This window comes from Spermophilus citellus (assembly GCF_964194105.1).
Source record: "Spermophilus citellus genome assembly, chromosome: X".
Classification (NCBI taxonomy): domain Eukaryota; kingdom Metazoa; phylum Chordata; class Mammalia; order Rodentia; family Sciuridae; genus Spermophilus; species Spermophilus citellus.
In genome coordinates, this window is record NC_138190.1 from 72,851,866 (window position 1) to 72,856,987 (window position 5,122).

A 5,122-nucleotide genomic window follows, 5' to 3' on the forward strand; every position below is an offset into this window, starting at 1 on the left:
ATAGATGAATGGATAAAAACAATGTGGCATTTATACAGAATGGAATATTACTCAGAAATAAAAGAGAATATAATCATGGCATTTGCAGGTAAGTGGATGGATAAGATAATGCTAAGTGAAGTTAGCTAATCACCCCCCCACACACACAAAAAAAAAACAAATGCCAAATGTTTTCTCTGATATAAGGATGCTGATTCATAGTGGGGTAGAGAGAGGGAGCATGGGAGGAATAGATGAACTCTAGATAGGGCCTAGAGGTTGGAGGGAAAGGGAGTGGCTAGGGGGTTAGAAATAATGTTAAAAAGTGATGGTCATCATTATTGAAAGTACATTTATGAAGACACAAATTGGTATGAATATACTTTGTACACAACCAAAAATATGAAAATTTGTGCTCTATATGTGTAATAAGAATTTGTAATGCATTCCACTGTCATATATAAATTTAAAAAAAGAAATAAATACGTTACCTTAGGGTGCATATCAATGCCTTAAAAATGCCTTCAAAACATTAGAAAAACTAGGGATAACAGGAACTTACCTCGACATTGTAAAAGCTATCTATGCTAAGCCTCAGGCTAGCATCATTCTGAATGGAGAAAAATTGAAGGCATTCCCTCTAAAATCTGGAACAAGACAGGGATGCCCCCTATCACCACTTCTATTCAATATAGTTCTCAAAACACTGGCCAGAGCAATTAGACAGACGAAAGAAATTAAAGGCATAAAAATAGGAAAAGAAGAACTTAAATTATCACTATTTGCGGATGACATGATTCTATACCTAGAAGACCCAAAAGGGTCTACAAAAAAACTACTAGAACTAATAAATGAATTCAGCAAAGTGGCAGGATATAAAATCAACACACATAAATCAAAGGCATTTCTGTATATCAGTGACAAAACTTCTGAAACGGAAATGAGGAAAAACACTCCATTCACAATATCCTCAAAAAAAATAATAAAATACTTGGGAATCAACCTAACAAAAGAGGTGAAAGACCTATACAATGAAAACTACAGAACCCTAAAGAGAGAAATAGAAGAGGATCTTAGAAGATGGAAAAATATACCTTGTTCATGGATAGGCAGAACTAACATCATCAAAATGGCGATATTACCAAAAGTTCTCTATAGGTTTAATGCAATGCCAATCAAAATCCCAATGGCATTTCTTGTAGAAATAGATAAAGCAATCGTGAAATTCATATGGAAAAATAAAAGATCCAGAATAGCAAAAACAATTCTAAGCAGGAAGTGTGAATCAGGTGGTATAGCGATACCAGATTTCAAACTATATTACAGAGCAATACTAATAAAAACAGCATGGTACTGGTACCAAAACAGGCGGGTGGACCAATGGTACAGAATAGAGGACACAGAGACTAATCCACAAAGCTACAACTATCTTTTATTTGATAAAGGAGCTAAAAACATGCAATGGAGAAAGGATAGCATCTTCAACAAATGGTGTTGGGAAAACTGGAAATCCATATGCAACAAAATGAAACTGAATCCCCTCCTCTCGCCATGCACAAAAGTCAACTCAAAGGGGATCAAGGAGCTAGATATCAAATCAGAGACTCTCTGTCTGATAGAAGAAAAAGTTGGCTCCGATCTACAGATTGTGGGGTCGGGCTCAAAATTCCTTAATAGGACACCCATAGCACAAGAGTTAATAACAAGAATCAACAAATGGGACTTTCTTAAACTGAAAAGTTTTTTCTCAGCAAGAGAAACAATAAGAGAGGTAAATAGGGAGCCTACATCCTGGGAACAAATCTTTACTCCTCACACTTCAGATAGAGCCCTAATATCCAGAGTATACAAAGAACTCAAAAAATTAGACAATAAGAAAACAAATAACCCAATCAACAAATGGGCCAAGGACATGAACAAACACTTCACAGAGGAGGACATACAATCAATCAACAAGTACATGAAAAAATGCTCACCATCTCTAGCAGTCAAGGAAATGCAAATCAAAACCACCCTAAGATACCACCTCACCCCAGTAAGATTGGCAGCCATGATGAAGTCAAACAACAATGAGTGCTGGCGAGGATGTGGGGAAAAGGGTACTCTTGTACACTGCTGGTGGGACTGCAAACGGGTGCGGCCAATTTGGAAAGCAGTATGGAGATTCCTGGGAAAGCTGGGAATGGAACCACCATTTGACCCAGCTATTGCCCTTCTCGGACTATTTCCTGAAGACCTTAAAAGAGCACACTACAGGGATACTGCCACATCGATGTTCATAGCAGCACAATTCACAATTGCTAGACTGTGGAATCAACCCAGATGCCCTTCAATAGATGAATGGATAAAAAAAATGTGGCATTTATACACCATGGAGTATTACGCAGCACTAAAAAATGACAAAATCATGGAATTTGCAGGGAAATGGATGGCACTAGAGCAGATTATGCTTAGTGAAGCTAGCCAATCCCTAAAAAACAAATACCAAATGTCTTCTTTGATATAATGAGAGCAACTAAGAACAGAACAGGGAGGAAGAGCAGGAAGAAAAGATTAACATTAAACAGAGACATGAGGTGGGACGGAAAGGGAGAAAAAAAGGGCAATCACATGGAAATGGAGGGAGACCCTCATTGTTATACAGAATTACATATAAGAGGTTGTGAGGGGAATGGGATAACAAACATGGAGGGAAATGAATTACAGTAGATGGGGTAGAGAGAGAAGATGAGAGGGGAGGGGAGGGGGGATAGTAGAGGATAGGAAAGGTAGCAGAATACAACAGTCACTAATATGGCATTATGTAAAAATGTGATGTGTAACCGATGTGATTCTGCAATCTGTATTTGGGGTAAAAATGGGAGTTCATAACCCACTTGATTCTAGTGTATGAAATATGATATGTCAAGAGCTTTGTAATGTTGTGAACAACCAATAAAAAAATAAGCTATCCCTAATGATATAAATTAAAAGATCAAAGTGATTTATAAATTTACATCAAATGACACATAAATGAATGCAAAAATTTATATATTTATGGGGTAGCTTAGATATTTCAGTACATGTATGCATTGGGTAATAAACTGAACTATGCTATACACAGACATCTTAAAAGCTTGGGAAGCAAAGTTTCATAATATAAACACATATTCATACTATATTCCAGTGGTATGGGACATTTCTTTGGAATGTCTTTTGCATACATTTACCCTTATACAGCATAGCCATTGATTTCAAGATGTCATTTATTATCAACTCTTCATTTCTACTCACATCACTTATCACTGTTTATTTAAAAAAATTGGTTTCAGGCACAGCACTTCATATAAATGATCTCCCTTGATTTGCAATCCTGGGAGATAGCTATTATTAACCCCATTTGTGAGGAAACTGAGGCTTATAAAATTAATCTCCAGTTCATATAACAAGGACTCAACTCAAGACTGACTTCAAACCTATGCTCTTACCCATCAGGCTTGCTGTCTTAAAATCAAGTGTGAGTGTTGTATGAAAAGAGAGGTTAGAACTCCCCTTGACAAGGATGGAAGAGGCTCTGGGACCTGAAAACATGCATACAGTTAGGGCATTGCCACCTACTTCGTGGCATCCAACCATCGTTTTTATTTAGCCAATCCCCAAAAAACAAATGCCCAATGTCTTCTCTGATATAAGGGGAGTGACTCAAAATGGGGTAGGGAGGGAGAGTATGGGAGGAAGATTACCTCTAGATAGGGAATAGGGGTGGGAGGGAAAGGGAGGGAGAAGGGGAATAGCATAGATGGTGGAAGGAAACCCTCATCATTATACAAAATACATGTATGAAGATATGAATTTGGTGTCAACATACCTTATATACTAACAGAGATATGGTAAATTGTGGTATAAAGGTGTATTAAGAATTGTAATGCAAAAAAATAATGAGAGCTCATGTATAATGGCATAATTTAGCATGAACATACTTTGTATACAGAGTTACAAAAAATTGTGCTGTGAATGGATAATTATAATTGTAATGCATTCCACTATTGTCATGTATGTAAGAAATAAAAAAAAATCAAGTGTGAAAAGAAAAAAAAATCAAGAACAAAGCAAACCCAAAATTAGTACAAGGAAAAAAATAATAATAATTGCATCATAAATCAATGAAATAAAGACAATATAAAATACAAATGAAACAATGACTTGGTTCTTTGTAAAGATAAAATTAACAAACCTTTAGCTAGACTAATGAAGAGTAGAGGAGGGGAGAGGGGAGGAGAGAGAAAGAGAGAGAGAGAGAGAGAGAGAGAGAGAGAGAGAGAGAGAGAGAACTCAAATAAATAAAATTAGATGTGAAAAAGGATAAGTTAAAACTGATACTAGAAATATCCAAAGGATCATTATTGATTATTTTAAAAAGTATATAATAATATATCAGAAGAAATGAACTAATTTATAGACACACGTGACATACCAAAATTGAATAAAGAGGATATTTAAAACTTAAATAGACCAATAACAAATAATGAGATTGGGTGAGTCATCAAAAGTATGCCAACAAAGAAAATACCAGAACTGGATGGCATCATGGCTGAATTTTACCAAACTTTATCAAACATGAAAAACAATTTCAATGCTTTTCAAACTATCCTACAGAATTAAAATTGACAGAACCCTTCCAAGCTCATTCTATGAGGCCAGTGTTATCTGGCTACTAAAACATGGGAGGGGCACAATACAATGATAAGAACTATAGACCAATATACCTGATTAATATACATGCAAAAATACTGAATAAAATACTTGCCAATTAAATTTAGCAACATGATAAAAAGATGACCATTTACAGCCATTTAATGGACCTGGAGACTATCATGTCAAGTGAAATAAGCCAGTCCAAAGAAGCCAAAGATTTAATGTTTTCTCTGGTATGTGGAAGCTAATCTGCAATAAGCATGTCTGAGGAGAAGAAGAAGTTCAGTAGATTAGACAATGGGAAATGGAGGGAAGGGAGGGGGATTGGGAAAAGGAAAGACAGTTGAATGAATCTGAATAACTTTCCCATGTACATATATGAAACAACACAGTGAATCCCACCATCATGTACATCCATTAGAATGGGATCCTAATTAGAATAAGATATATTCCATGCTTGTGTAATTAT